Source organism: Pteropus alecto, unplaced genomic scaffold (assembly GCF_000325575.1).
Source record: "Pteropus alecto unplaced genomic scaffold, ASM32557v1 scaffold121, whole genome shotgun sequence".
Taxonomy (NCBI): Eukaryota; Metazoa; Chordata; class Mammalia; order Chiroptera; family Pteropodidae; genus Pteropus; species Pteropus alecto.
Window position 1 is genome coordinate 5,597,952 of NW_006434369.1, and position 16,726 is coordinate 5,614,677.

General features: G+C 37.2%; 1 protein-coding gene across 1 annotated transcript in view; it reads left to right on the forward strand.

The window, feature by feature from the left end:
• ATXN1 (ataxin 1) overlaps positions 1 to 16,726 on the forward strand; it is a 311,366-nt gene that overhangs the window by 94,515 nt on the left and 200,125 nt on the right.

Sequence of the window (16,726 nt, forward strand, 5' to 3'; positions counted from 1 at the left end):
GGAAGTAGAGTCATTAAGACCAGGCAGAGGAGTTTGAAGCTTATGTGATGTGTGATAGTTACAAGCTCTTGTTGAAGCTCAGAGCTTACTTGTATCCCCATTCCACTCACCCAAGCTCAGTGAAATGGTATGTATGTGAAATTGGCAACAGGATATCCAGGGTGGCTGGAGTTGGGAGAGATGGAGGTAGGTGAGTTAGGGGTTAGAAATAGCTAATGAGAGCCTATTCATTTGAGGTCTCAAGTGGAAGAGGAGGGGAGTCAGAAAAGGAAGAGGAGGCAACATATCTAAAAGCATTTGAAGAGGTAGAGTCATAGAATTTAGTGATTGATAGATGTGGGGCATGAAGAACAAGGAATCAAAAATGATTCCTGGGTCAAGCTTACAAGAGAGGTGAAGCTGGTGTTCATAATTGAAACCATTCATTCAGCAGATATAGTGCCTCTGTGGAAGGTTATATATTCTAGGTAAAGAAGGAGGATTAAAAAGAGTACAAACAGAATGTCTGTCTACAATGAAACGAGCAGGAAAGCCCATGGTTTAAGCTGTACTGCATGAGTTTATAGATGACCAGGGCAGACCCACCTAAGGGGTCCCTGTCCTTCAGATAAAAAGAAAGGAGGGGGTTGCTCTGTTCCTAACAGCAGCCATGAATAGTGTTAAGAGTATTTTTCAAGTTAGCATTTCTTTCTGCTTGATAAAGATGTCAAGTCTACTACTATTTGAACTCTACTCACACACACACCAAAAAAACCCTCTCTTAAATCACCATTCTACTTAGGAAAAGCAGACAAACACTCCTTTAAGGATGCTAAGCTAGAGGTCCATGGATCCCAAAGGTCACAAACATGAAAATTAAAATACCATAAAAGCACAATAAATGTTATAAAGAAAGAAATAGAAAAAATAAGTATGTGTGCTTAAGTTTCAAGCTCCTAATCTTCAGGTACTGTTTTTTTGACTTGTTTTATATAATGTTGCCCATTGGTCATACCCATAATTCATGCTTTTCTGGGCAGGTTTGCTATGTTATTATTCTCTTCTCTTGCGCTCGTCCGTCCATCTCTCTTTGTTTTTTAGGAAAGAGTTTCCGTAACTTTTATTACCCTGCTTTCGTTAGTTATTTCACAAATTTCTACCTCTAGTTCAAATTCGATAGTATTTTTTTATCTCTGCAAGAAGCTGGTAACGTCTTTATCAGCAGTTATAACTGTGCAATTGGAGTTAGTGTTGAGGCTTGGGTAACATCAGGGTAGGGGCAGAAGAGTGGGTGTATTCACCTTGTGCACACTTGAAATTACACATGTGATTATTGCTGACAGTAATTAGATGTATGTATTGAAAGTCCTTTTTTTCCCTAATTACACTTATTAATTTATTTATTCGTATTTATTTTTTGTATGTATATAGTATGTATGTATGTATGTATGCATTTATTTATTTTGGGGGGAGGGTGACATTGATTAACAAAATCCAATAAGTTTCACGTGTACAATTCAACAGTATGTCAAATATATGTTGCATTGTATGTTCACCTCCCATAGTTAGATTTCTTTCTGTCACCACATATTTGACCCCTTTTACCCCATCAACCTTTCCCCTTCCCCCACCCTCTGATAACCACTAATCTGTTGTCGATGTCCACGAGTCTCTGTTTGTCATGTTTGTTTGTTGCTTTTAGATTTATATCCCATGTGTAGGTGGTATCACGTGGTTTTTAACTTTTTCTGTCAGGTTTATTTTGCTTAGCATCATTATCTCAAGATCCATCCATGTCACAAATGGCAGTGTTTCATCTCTTCTTATAGCCAAGTAATATTTCATTGTATATATGAACCATATCTTCTTTGAAGGTCTCCATTTCTATCTCAGTCAACATGTTAAGTTATGTTTCTTAACAATTGAGTTCTTATCCCTTCTTTTCTTTCTAATTGAGGTAAAATTGATATATAACATCATATCACTCTTAGCTATTCAACATTATACTTTGACATCTGTATACACTACAAAGTGATCACCACCAAAAGTCTAGTTACCATTTTTCACCACACAACTGACCCTCTTCACTCCTTTTGTACTCCCCCAACCCTGTTTCCTTCTGGTAACCACCAATCTGTTCTCTGAATCTATAGGTTTACTTTTGTTTTTTTGTTTGTTTTGTTTTTAGATTCCATATATGAGTGAAATCATATATTTGTCTTTCTCCATCTGACTTATTTCACTCAGCATAATACTTTTAAGGTCCATCTGTATATTTTTTTCAGAACTAGGTAAAAACCATCTGTGTCTCTGAACTCTCAAGGTACTTTATCTATATTTCATAATACAAAATTTCATTTTTCATGGCTGAGTAGTATTCCATTGTATATGTATCCAATAAGTTTTATCCATTTATCCATAGATGAACACTTAGGCTGTTTCCGTATCTTGGCTATTGTAAGTAATGCTGCAATGAACATAGGAGTACATACACCTTTTTGAATTACTGTTTTTGTATTCTTCAGATAAATACCCAGAACTGGAATAGCTGAATTTATGGTAGTTCTATTCTTAATTATTTGAGGAAACTCCACACTGTTTTCATAGTCCCTGCATCAGTTTACATTCCCACCAGCAGTGCACGTGGGTTCCTTTTTCTCCATATCCTCTCCAATACTTGTTTTTTGTTTTTTTGTTTTTTGTTTTTTGTTTTTTTCATAATAGCCAGTCTAACAGATGTGAGGTGATATCTCATTGTGGTTTTGAGGTGCATTTCTCTAATAATTAGTGATGTTGAACATTTTTTTTCATGTGCCTGTTAGCCCATTTGTATGTCTTCTTTGGAAAAATGGCAATATAGATAGATCCTCTGCCCATTTTTTAAATTGGGTTGTTTGTATTTTGTTTTGATCTTACCCCTTCTTTGATATCAAATGGTGATTAAGATAAATAAACATTTTATAGACAATAGGCAACTGAAGAGAAAGTTAGCCCCTTTTATGGTTAGCTGTAAATGGGAGTTGCTTGATATTCTTGAAAACATGAAATTGTGGTGGTTCTGTGTCTAATCCAGAACTGAGCATTATGTATAACTTTTGCAGCCTGTAAACTTAATCTTCAGGTATCTTCTTAACATGAGAACTCTTCATGAAATATGACTTGCCTATAGTATATTTAAAATGTGGTTTAAATGGCAGTGTGTTTCATAATATGCATGGATGTTTTGTGCAGAATGTAAAAAGAAATTAACATCTTTTGTAGAGTATACATTGGCAATGACAGAACACTCTATGAAGTGACCACTCGGCCCCCTTTATGGGCCTGCTGTGGAAACACATATGTTCAAACTGGAAGGATAAAGAATCTTTTTATGTCCTTTATGACTAATATGTTGACTTCAGTGTTTTTTCATAGGGAACATATTTCAAAACTGTATTTGTCGTCAATGGTTCATTCCATTTAAAATAATTACTATGTCCAGTGGCTCTTTCCACAGTCCCACATAAGCCAGTCAGTTTTTCTCCCTTCTCAGAGTGCCTGATGCTTTTGAGTATAATGCATTTACTAAAATGGGTACTTTTGTTTTCTTTTGGTGGCATAAGTGGAAGCGATATGCTGAAATTAAGGAACCATTTTGAACTTACTCTCTTAAAAAATTGCAAGGTGAAGGCAGGCAGAAACTTCAACAGAGCTCCATAAAGATCAAGAAACCTACTATCAGGCTGTGATTTGTCAAAAAGATAGTACACATGGATCAAACAGGTTAATTCTTTTATTTCTTATGATGCCATATAGGAAGTGCATGATTAACCTAATGGACCTTTCAGAGATGCAACAAAGAGATGAGAGTGGAAAGTACCAGAAAATTGCTGTGGAAGGAACAAGCATAGAAAGCCAAGTTTTAGGATTAGACAAAATCTGTTTAAAGTTATATCTTAATTTGGAGTTTTTTATTGCACCCTATTACAACTCAAGAATGAAATAAGGGAGATATTTACAGAGCAAGAAATAGGGAATTGTTATAAATTCTTTCCCTTCTTCAGTCTCATCGTCCCTTATTTAGACTCTCTTCTTTCATTTCCCTTAAAAATAAACTGGATGGAAGGAAGGAAGGATGGATGGATGGATGAATGGGTGGATGGATGGATGGATGAATGGGTGGATGGATGGATGGATGGATGGATGGATGGATGGATGGACGGACGGGTGGATAGATGGACAAATGAGAGAATGAAGTGAGCAAGCTGCTTTTAACAAAATTCAAGTGATGTCACTTCTGTGAATTTTATTATAAAAATTATACAATCCTAGTTTTCTTACCCAGAACACATACTCCTACAACCCTAACCTACTAATGAAATCTGGAAATAATCGGAAAAAGTCTTCATACAAAGGAGAAAAATGACCAAAAATCTTGCACTTGACTCTGTAGATGAGGCCCTGAAATACCCAAAGCCCTGATAGCTTAGAATGATACTCAAAGTAAGGTTAATGATTTTACAAGTTTACTTATCCAGTTCCCCAAGTAGATTAAGAGGAATAAGAGGGCTTTCCAGTGTTAAATATACTGACCATAGTGAAGGAGGGGGGGAAAAGCTAGAAAAACTAGAGCATTATAAAATCTCAGTGGTATTGGCCATTTAGTTTGGACACAAACCAGCCAACTAGGTGAACATGAAGGACATTTCATGAAAAGCAACAAAGAGATGATAGCACAGAAGACAAGAATGTTGCAGTAAGAAACAACCCCAGCTCTCAGGGGTGGAATGCGATAGAAGCTTCTTTTTCAGTCCTTATAGTTAACTTTGAGTGTTCCACAGTGGGGGTGGAGGTATCCACGGAATGGTGATTCCCAGGCTGAGCATCCTCCCATCTCACAGCTCAGCCATTCTCTAGGGTCACTGGGAGACCTTCAGGAACTTCTGCAGCAATTTGCCCAGCAGTTGGGGAGAGGAAAGAGAGTGAATAATATCATTGGAGATTTGTTAATGGAAGTGGCATACATCACTCTTTTTCATGTTCCCTTTGACTGAATTTAGTCACATGGACATACCTAATGCAAGTAAAGCTGGGAAATGTCAACCTGTATGTCAGTGGGGACAGGGAAGCTGGTTTGTTGAACACTAACCAGCCTCTACCACAACTGGATACCTTCATGAGTTTGATGTCATCCTTTACCTCCATCCCACCTGTACCCTGGGGAGAGGAGTCGAGGGATAACTATAAAATCATTTTGCTACACTGTTGCAGGGGTTGGGTTAAAGAACTTAGATGGGGGTGAGGTGGAAGAGCATATAGAGAGGCAGGCAGATACTAGAAAAAACTTTGGAAGTTTCAGGTAAGGAAGAAGAAACATTCTTCTCCCCCTGCCCCCACTTCCTGATGTTCACATCTGTTGTTCCCTGCTTAACCCGGGGACAACTTGCTTGAGAGCTGTCAGTACTAGAATTTTCTGTTAGCTCTTGTTTGGTTCCTACAAAACCAAGCCGTATTTATAACATTGTTTCTCAGAGAAAATGAGTTTGGAGTTCCAAATACTGACTTAGAAATGAACTGCATGTACACAGCTCCTTTGTAAATTGAGTACTCTCTGTCCTGGGCCTGTCACCCAGAGATAACATTTATCTGTGCTTTATCAGTATGGGCTTGTCAAGTTAACTTATGTTTACTCTTTTCTGCCTTCATTTTGATGATAGCCTCGCTCTTAAAATTTAATACCCTCTTTATGTTTGGAGAAACATTTCCTTTGGAGGTGCTTCAAATATTCTTGTGAATAGGAATGGTGATTTTATTTTATCTCCCAATTTATCTTTAGTAGGATTCATGGCTATGAAAATCTTTTGAGCAGGCAGTCTATAAATTGTGGGAAAAAATGAAAACTCTTTAACGGAAGTGAGGGAAAAAAAATTCTTTTCTCATATTACTCTGGGTTGTCAGATAAACTTGTAATGTAATTACTATGTTGGTTTGTAAAGGTTAAAGAACTCTGAAGTTTATAATTCTCTTTTGTGTGTGTGTTCCACACACGTAAGGAAAAATCCAACACATTGAAGCTAAATACCATGTTAACATAAAAGTTCTGAGCATTTTATAGTTTGTCGACACAGAGACATAATTTATGGATTTTGTATTGGCTTTCACAAATATCTCATGAATCAGTTATTTCCTCCATGGAGCCAATATGCAGATTACATATCTTGTTTATTTTAAATCTGCATATATGTAATGTGTGCACTTAAAATGTTCTTGCAGCCTTCATATTGTAAAGCAAAAAGGTGAAACCCTGGTCTTAGAGACTCTCCTTAGGGAACTAACTATCCATATACAAGTAAAAATTTCTGCTGTTAGCAGAGCAGCTGACAGACTATGATCACAAATGTTACCGATGCTGTTCTGTTAGGAGGTAGAAATAGAATGCCTAGGACTATGCAAGCTTGTCATAGATTGTCAGGGTGATGTGTTTCCATATTAAAAAGAATACTTTGTTCCCCCCTTGCACATGTACCCTGCAATGGTAAGAAACTGTTTCAGTTCAGCTGTTATTCTGATTTACACTTGCAGGCTCAGATTTTGATACTAGTGTAGTTAAAATTAAATGAGTAGTAGTCATATTTAATGATCTTTCCTTTCTGTTTAAAATGGTACTGCAGCCCATGCAAAAAACATTTCCTTTTGGTTTTAAGTTTAAGTATTTTGTTCTATTTTTCCATGGCTTTTTTTTTTTTTTTTTTTTTTTTACTATCAAAACTTTGGGAATAATTGCTGTGTCTTGGTCTTTTTCCATCTGCAGTCTGTAGTCACTTTCCTCAAAATTGTTTGCATGGATTCTAGATCACCTGTTCAGTAATTGACGAATACCTTTGAAAGAGTTTTATAGAAATTGAACTGTGAAACTGTGGTTGAATACAAAGAAGCCTACATGAGTGTGAAAGAAAGCACTTTATGAACTGTAGAGCACTACATAAAAGTGAGGCATTATAATTAAATTTTCTCCGGTTCATAATGAGCGTCGACTGTCAAAACATATAAAAGACAATTTATATTTTCCCATAAGTACACTACTTATAATGTTCCAAGAGTAGCTAGAAGTTACTCCAATACTGCGAGAGAGTATTTAGGGGGAATACAGAGTTCTAAAATGCCAAGAGAAATCATTAATCAAGGGGGAACTGTTGAAGCTACCTCTTTAAGACCCCACTAGAAACATGGTACCATCTGAATTTTTAACCTCATCCAAACAAAAGGAGAATAGGGCACTATACTTCTTATATCTGGAGGCAAAAACGTGAAATGTTGAGTGTAGAATATAAACCACTGTTTAATAGATTTATGTTCTACGACTAGCTCAAGTTTACAGATTTCTAGATATCTAGAGATTCACAAAAGCTTTATTCTTGTTATTCAACTTAAATCTAATATAATCTGCTCTTAAGTTCCAATGTCATGAAAAATCTTTTTTCTCTCTTTCTAGAGACCTCCTCTACCCGCTTGCCAGCTAGAGTCGTGCAGTTACCCACTCTGATAGAGCTTAGATTCATTTGTAGATTATTCACACCAAACAGGGTTGGCACCCATTCATGGAGATAGGGCCCAGTGGGCTGCTTTACAGTCTTGGATGTGCTTGCCTCAGTAGAAGTTTATATTTTATAGCTGACACACTGTTGACCAGAGTAACCTGTTGCAAAACATGATGCTTTATCATTTGTTTTGTGTCTTCTGTGTTGAATATTTGAGCTGAAAAATATGAAAAGATTTTATTAACATTAAAGAGACTTTATTAACCCTATGTATTAAAATGGTTTATATAGAAATCCTTTGAGAAATTTTTATATTTGATTCCTAGAATGTTCAAACAGTAAAGGCAGTTTTTTTTTTTGTCATCAAAAGCCAGCATTACTCAGACCTTCAGAGTCATGTGGAAATAATAATACTTATTATTAATATTTATTATTATTAATATTTTTGCAAATGAATAAATTGGCATTCTTTTTTTTTTTTAACTTCAGTATTCTCTTAAAAGCACTGTTGACTTTTATGAAACGGTTGATTTCCTGGAACCAGTAATATTATGAGGTTCATTTTTAGGCATTTATTGGCATGTTTGTCAGATAAATCAAACATTAAATGGGCCGTGGGGAATGGTTTTTAATATTTTCTCCTTGTAATTTGTTCCCTAAAGAAACGATGTTGTCTCTTAAGTGAAGTAGTTTGGAGGAAGCATTGCTTTTAGGGACCCAGTCCTCATGATGTGGAGAAACCAAAAACCAATGCTCCAGGGCACCTCCGCAGTATTTTTCATAAGCTTTAAACTGGATATGAAAGGCCATCCAATTTATAGCTTTTGTCTGTGAAGATCAAGCAGAGATTGATTTTTAACCACTGTGCTTGTGGGGAAACAGACTGCAGTAACTAAGACAAAAAGAAGCAGATAGAAAGAAGAAGAGAAATAACCTCCCTGGCACCCACCGGAGAATGTCTCCAGAGGAAGAAGATCAGTATCTTCTGATATTCATAAGTAGAGGAACTGCTGGAATTCTGCATTTCATATGCTCAGCCCATTAGGACCTCTCACTCAGGGAAGATGAATGTTCTTTATTCAGGAGATCAGAAGCAGGAATCATTAAGGACCATACAGCTAATTTTTAAAAAAATGTACAGTCAGTGCTTTATATATTCGCAGGGTTGTGTAAATATCACCACAATAAATTTTAGAACATTTTTACCACCCCAAAAAGAAATCTTGTACATACTCATTAGCAGTCACTTCCCATTTTCTCCCAACCCTTCACCCTCAGTTTCTGGCATCCACTAACTCTTTTCTCTATGTCTAGATTTGACTATTCTAGATACTCCATATGAATGGAACCATACAATATGTGGACATATGTGCCTGGTTTCTTTCACTTAGTATAATGTTTTCGAGGCCCATCCACAATGTAGCATGTATCAGTACTCATTCCATGCTACGATTGAATGATATTTCATTGTATGGATATCCACATTTTGTTTATCCATTTGTGAGTTGATGGACATTTGAGTTGTTTCTACTTTTTTCGATATTATGAGTAATGTTGCTATGAACATTCCTGTATAGGCTTTCGTGTGGACATTTTCTCATTTCTCTGTGTAGCTTTTAAGCAGTTATAAATTATGAGAGTAAACAATTTTCCTTTTCATACACTAGTTTGTTTCACTACTCTCTTCTTACCTATCTCACTCTCCTAAAAATAATTTTACTTGAGAATGTAGAGAGTAAGAACATCAGTTAACTTTTACTAAATCACTAACGACCAGACTCTCCTCTGTGTGTCATGGATGTGTTTCAGCATTTCTCAGAGAAGCCTCACTTTACAGATGGATGTGATGGCTGAGGTTTAGAGAGACTCCACAAAGCCTGGAGTCATTCAGCTGGGAAGCTGGAGGAGTGGGGATTTGAACCCACCTCTGTCTTACTCTTAATCACAGCCCTTTCTGTTCCCTCCCACATAATAATATGACCCAGGTCATGCACCTTTTCATCTCTCAGAGGATTCTCTTTTTATTCATGAGCCTCCCTCTGATTTGATTGTGAAAAGTAAGGAGCATGGTTCAAAGACTCTTTATCATATGCCCTTGGACCTGAAGCAGGCATTTGTGTCCCCCCTTGACAAAATGATTATGAACTATTTTCCTCTCTGATGAGGTGGCATCATGGAAGCCTGGCACTGGCTGGTGCTCAGTCAACGTGACTCTTCTAACTCTCTGCTCTCCAGTTGGTCAGTCTCCTTACCTTAAGATTACCATCTCTCCTTCACTTCAGTCACCCACAAACACTGCCACACCTATGACCTCTTTGTCAGCTTGAACCAACATCCTTTGGACCTTTCTAAATCTCAGCAACTCTGCAGTTGCCCACTCTGGTCACAGCCTCCTGGACCCCTGTGTTTTCTTCCTTTTGCTGAACCTAGCCATTCCTCACCATGAGCCTGGCCTGTCTATATCCTGCAATTTCACCGTCTCCCTAACCAGCCCAAGTTTCCTAGTTTTTAAGTTTCACTGTGCTTTCCAGTGAGTTGAGTGTCATACAGTCCCTTCCAAACAACCTGGGGTGATCTCCACCACTTAACGCAGCTATCAGAGGTCCTGAAATCCAATTTATGGGTTCTAATGGGGATTCTTGCTATTCAGTTTGAGACAGGTCCTTGTTACTTCTTCCATAGTAGACGCACTGTCACATTTCCCATGGGACCTATTCTAAACTTTTCTAGTCTCTTCAAAATTTACCATCTCCCACCTTCTATTGAGGAACATTTATTCTTCTTGCTTTTGGGAAATCTTGAGGAACCCAGACATCAATTTTTCTACTGCTCCTTTTCCCTTCAATTCTGTGCATTTCCCATCCAATAGTCTTAGATGTACAAGTGAGTCTGATCCCTGGTATCAGATGTACTACATAGCGGATATCCAAGGCATCAGGAATTCAGAGGAAACTTTGGAGACTAGTTGAGTAGGATGCCTGAGTTTTGTAGAATGTTTCCTAAAATTCTTTTGATTTTTTTTCTGCAGTTTATCTATGTTTTGTACAAACCACACCAATTGCTCGCTCTCATTCTCTTTTCTGCGAACATAGGAGATGGGAGCATGAAAGATGTTATTTTGTCATATACAAGAAGAGAGGAGGTTGAAATTTTTGACAAAAATGAAGTTGGGGATTACCTGTGAATTTCAGCTACCTGTCAGGTGGACAATAGAAAGTGGGCCGTAATGACTAGGAAGGTCATAAAGGGAGAAAGGTAAGCCTTGCCAGCTCTTTTGTAATGATAGAGTTGTGCCTTAAACAGACTCCAAAAAGTTCCGCTTGATAGAAGAGGTGACAAACACATAGATATGCTATAATCTCTGTGAGAGGGTTAAAATGAAACCTTTTTAGAGTCCGTGATCCTTTACTTTTGATGACCCATCACTGCTGATCAGTTTGTTCTGCCTGATCACCCAGGACTCCTCTAGAAGATGGTTAGAGAGGAGCCAGACTCACAAGGAGGTCTCTTCTCTTCTGTCTTTACTCCTTTTCAACCTCACCCCCATCCCCAACCTAGAGCACACTCTTAAGGGAATGTCTGATTAATTCACTACAGTATTGATCAAGACATTTTTACAGCTATTTTGTTCCAAATTTAACTGATGGCCAATAGGAGGTGTGACAGTTCAGTTAGGTAGAAATAGGCAAAATTGGTCTTTTTCTTTGTGTCCTGAGGATAAATCTAAACAAACCTTTGTAGTTGGCACATCTCCAGCTGTAGCAGAGGTCATATTTGAATGACTTATGAAGACTGAATTATCCACTTGGTCTTGGAGGTAGTCCTGCCCACTCTGGAGGTGTGCGTGCGTGCGTTCGTGCGTGCGTGCGTACGTGCGTACGTGCGTGCGTGCGTACACGTGCGTGTAGGGGAGGGTGGTGTTCTTATCAAAGGCCCGTGTATAGGAAGCTTAGCTGAATGCATCTGTTTTACAAAAGTAGAGTCAGTCCCTTGGCTATTCACTTGTGAGGGGTTTTAAAACATATTATTTTTTTCTTAAAATATTTCTGTATTAAAAATAACCAAAAAGCTACCCAAAATTAGACCACATATTTTGTTCACTTCATATTTCAGTGTCCCTGCTATATCTGTTTTTGTTTTCTTTCTTTTAACTAAAAGAATTAACTAATTTGGTTTAAATCACTAAACGTACAAAAGGTACAATAGATGAATAAGGAAAAATGAGTCTCTTAATTTCTGCTCCCAAGTCACACCAGTTAGCTAATAGAGGTAAGCTCTGTTATCATTTTCTTTAGGGTCGGTTTAGGGATATTTTATAAATATATAAGCAAAAATATGTTTTTTTAAACATAATGTTTACACTATCCACACTGTTATGCCTAACCATATATCCTGGAAAACCTTTCTTGTCAGAACATAGAAAGCAGGTTTATTCTTCCTAGTATCTAAATGATATTACCTTACATGGTTTTGCCATAATTTTTTCAGTCCCACGATGATGGACTTTGGGTGGTTTCTAGCCATTTGCTTCTATGAATGATGCTTCAATGAATTACTTTCTATGAATAGCATTTTATATGTCAGGAGGATCTCTGGAGGAGAAATTACTGAAGTGGAATTGTTGGATCAAAAAGAATGTGCAGTTTTAATTTTGATCAACCTTGCCAAATTGTCCTGTGATTTGGCATTTGTACTAATGCATGCTCCCACTAACACTGTACGTGAGTGCCTGTACTGACAGATAGTGCTGTTAAACTTCATGATCTTGGCCAACCTAAGAGGTGAAGCCAGCTCTCTTTTAGTAGCTTGATTAATACGAATTTTGCTTATTACAGTGATGATTGAATATCTCTTGACATGTTAAAGACCATTTTTATTTTCTTTTCTAAGAAATGTATATTCACTTTCATTGCCCATTTTTTATTGGGTTTTTGCTTTTTCCAGTGAATTGATTTTTAGGAACACTTAGTAGCTTGAGAAAATTAGTCCTTTTGTCTTGTATTTTAAAAATTTTGTTTGTTTATAATAAAAAACAGACTCACAAATAAGTGGACAATTTGGTGACGGACAGAGGGGAGTGGGGGTTGCGAGGGTGGAAAAATGGGGTGAAGGGTTAAAGAAGTACAAATTAGTAGTTGATAAATGGTCACAGGGCTGGAGAGCATGGTATAGGGAATGCAGTCAGCATTAATATATTGGCTAGGTGGAAAATCAGAGGACAGAAGAAGCAATTAGGAGAATCATTTTATAAATGATATAAATGTCTAACCAATGTACTATATACTTGAAACTAATTAAAATTAATAAATTTAAAAAAACACACACCAAATTTTTTTTTGTTTACTTTTGGTTTCTTTTATTTCTTTCACAGTGGATTTGTTTTTAAAATTATGTAGTCTTATATATTGGTCTTTTTTTTTGCTTTTAACTTTCTGATATACTTACACCTTCTCCACTTAAACTTAAATGTTTAAAAATTATCTTATATTTTTGCTTAATACTTTTTCAATCATAGCTTTATTGAGATATAATTCACTTACCATAAAATTCACCCCTTTAATATGTACAGTTTAGTGGTTTTAGTATATTTACAGAGTTGTACAGCCATTGCCACAATCTAATTTCAGAATATTTTCATCATCCCCAAAAGAAACCCTATACCCTGATTTACAGCCACTCCCCATTCCCTTGATCCCCCAGCCCCTTGGTAACCACTAATAAGCCTTTTTTTTCTATGGATTTGCCTATACTGGATATTTCACATAAAAGGAATCATACAGTATGTGGTCTGATATGACTGGCTTCTTCCACTTAGCATCATGCTTTCATGGTTCTTCCTAGTATTTTTATGTTTTCAATGTTTTTACGTTTAAATATTTGGTCACGCGAATTTATTTTGGTGTAGAATGTGAACTAGGGATCTAACTTAATTTTTTCCAGGAGGCCATTCTGTTATTGAAAGTTCTTTCTCCCACTCAATTGCAGTGTCAACTTTATCGTACACTGAATTCAGTATGTATTTGGCTTTATTTCTTTTCTACTGATCTCACTTTTTATTCATATACCAGTGCATACTGATTTAATTTCTGGAGCTTTATGATATTTTTAATATCTGGTATGCTAATCTTTCCTTATTTACTTTGGCATCATTTTTATGGCTAGTCTCTCCTATTTATTTTTCCATATGAACTTCAAGATTAGCTTCCTAATGGTATTTCTTGACAATGTATCGAGTTTATAGATTAATTTGGGAAGAACTATTCTCTTTCTTGACAGTGACTTCCTTTTCAGGGACAACGCAGAGTTTTCCAGTTGTTCATATCTTCTTCTCCGTCCTTCAATAGTGCTTAAAATTTTTCTTTTCATAGATCTTGCATGTTTCTCATCAGATTTATCTCTAGATATTTTGTATTTTTGTTGCTGTTAAAAAATAGGATGTATTTTTACTGATTGTCATTTAGGAAAGCCATTGATTGTTGCATATTACTTTTGTTAATCACCTGTAGAATTCTCTGATTGTCTAAAATAGTTGTTCAGCTGACTCACTCAGAATTGCAGTCATAGCATATGCAAATAATGATAATTTTACCATCTCTTTTCCAATTTTTATACCCCTTGTTTCTTTCTCTTACATAATATCAAATTGCTTAATTTCACCACAACAGTGTTAAATAACACAGATGACGATGGACAGCTTTGTGTAATTTTTAACTTTAATGGAGTGCTTCTCATGTTTTCCCATTTACAGTGAGGCCACCTTTAGGATTGAGCATATTTAATGTCCATTTGCTCTTACAGGGTTTAATAATGAGCAGAAAGCATTTTGGAATGTTGGATGTGACAGAATCGTTTGCAGAGATATAAAGCATACTCTCTGCAGTGATAAAGTAGTAGACTGATTTTCCTCACCGGCACTGATGGGAGTCTGTTAGTGGAAAGTCCATGCTATGAAAGAAGAAGGCAGCAACTAGACTTTAATCTCATGCCATTTTTCTTTTGCCAGTCAGGTGAAAAGACTAAGAAGCTATAGGAATATGTAGTGCCATGAGGATTAAGTAAAGGCTTTTGCTAAAAGAGGAAAGGAAAAAAAAGAGGGAGAAAAAGGATGAAAAGAAAGGAGTAAAATATGCATTGCTTTCCTCACTGTGCCCCAGAATCGAGCCATGTGATAAATATTTCTAGGGTATTATTTTTCCCCAGAATATTATTACTAAAAGAATAGCACAAAACACTAAATTGTCAGCAAATATGATAGCCTCTCAGAAAAGGCTTAGAAAAAATAGTGAAATATTTTACCATTTGTAAGCAAAACAGACTAAAAGAGTTACAAATATTGGGAAATCACTGAAGGGGAAAAGAATGCCCACTGAAACATATTTACATGCTGATTCTTTTTGATGTTGCCATAAAAAAAAGTGTTTTGATCTCTTGCAAAGAAACCAGAGAGGTATTTTATGTGCTAACCCCAAACTTGACATTACTTTACTAATAAATACTAGGACAGGCTGTTCCTTGCATTAGCAGAACTAGAAAACAAAACAAAAAACAATAACAACTGAGGCTTTGATGCTTGTTGGAAACATCTAACATACAGAATTGGTGCCTTGTGGTTAAAAACAAAAGGAATTTAGGCCGACTTCAAAAATGATAGAAACCGATGGGTGGAGTTTGAGACTCACTACACAGTCATCTATATGATAAATACAAAAGAGAAAGCCCTGGGAAGCAAGGATGTGACCACTTTCCCTCTCCTGCGCTGATTCTGGACACACACACCTCTGGCTTGCACCAGCTGTTCTCATGTCAAAACCCTGCATGTGATTTCCACATTGCAGGGACCACTGGACTCTGGGCAGGCATCTCAGGCAAGTCTTCTTATCAGGCGGTGTGTTGAGGAGGAAAGAGCAAAGTCTTGAAGCAGAAGCATCTGGCTCTGCCACTTACCAGCTGTGTGAACGTGACCAAGTTACTGAATCTTTCTGAGCCTAGTTTCTCATCTATAAGTCATGCCTACAATTCAGGGATTTTGTGTGGATTCATTAGAGATGTGGCCCACAGAGCACCTAGCACAGGGCCTTGCAGAGAGCAGTTTCTCAGTAACTGTGTTTATAGATGGACCAGAGGAAGCAGGACAGAGGGAAGGAAGGAAGAATTCCATGCATCGAGTGCCACGAGCCTGATATGCAGAGGGTGAAGGGGAAACTTGTAAAGAGTATTACATCAGAGCTAGAGACGAAGTAGTGTTTATAGAAAAGACTTCTCAGAGAGATGAGCTATGAAGACTAAGCTGACAAAATGTGCAAGGGAAGTGCTTCTATGCAGAGAAGGATAGCATTTTCAAAGGCCCAGGCTTGAAGGAGTGAGTCAAGGAGTCTGAAACCCAGAGAAGTGTGAATTAAGAGAGTATGGCTGAGTCCCAGGCGTGGGATTGAGCGGGGTCTTGTTTGTCATGCTTGGAATATGGTTACAATAGTGGTGGCTGTAGACAGGGAGAACGCGATTGCATTTGCATTTTGGAAACATGGTGGCAGTGTCTGTGGGGTGTGGCATAGGGAGTGGTGGGAGGAATGAGCCCAGAACTATGGCAATGATTTCTTCCATAATCCCCACAAATTCTGGACAAGTGCCAAGTACATAGTAGGTTTTCAGGGAAAAACTTCTCAATAGACTTAAACACCAGCTATTGTTTTGCCAGGATCATCTTTTCCATGATTCACTTGTTTTACTATTAATAATAGATTATTCTCATGTGAATTTGACCATTTTCTGTCAAATTATTTTTGACCCTTGATTAAATTATCTTAAACTATCGTGAGTCATGGCATACACGTACCCTAATCTATTTATAATTTACTGTGCAAGCATCGGTTTCATAAAAGATATCTTCTTACTTAAGGGGCGCTAACCTAGAACTCAGTGAAAATTTTGACTCACAGTGCTGCCCTCTCCCAGAGAAATAGTTTATGTGCAGAGGGATAATTGTTCCCAGACCCAAATGCTTTAGACTTTACCTATCTATACTCTCTTTCAAAGCTTTCCCTGTTTTAAGATTCTTTCGAGCCTCCTGGCTCTGTCAAAGGAGAAAGTTATAAAAGCTTTTAGCTTCTGATGACTTCAAACAGAGGAAGCTCATTGTCTCATTTTAGGGTGATGATACTCTCCTAGTTAAGATGGCCACTGGCAGTAACTGTGGCTGTGGGCCATTGAGGGCCCTGGTCAGTACCGAGTGA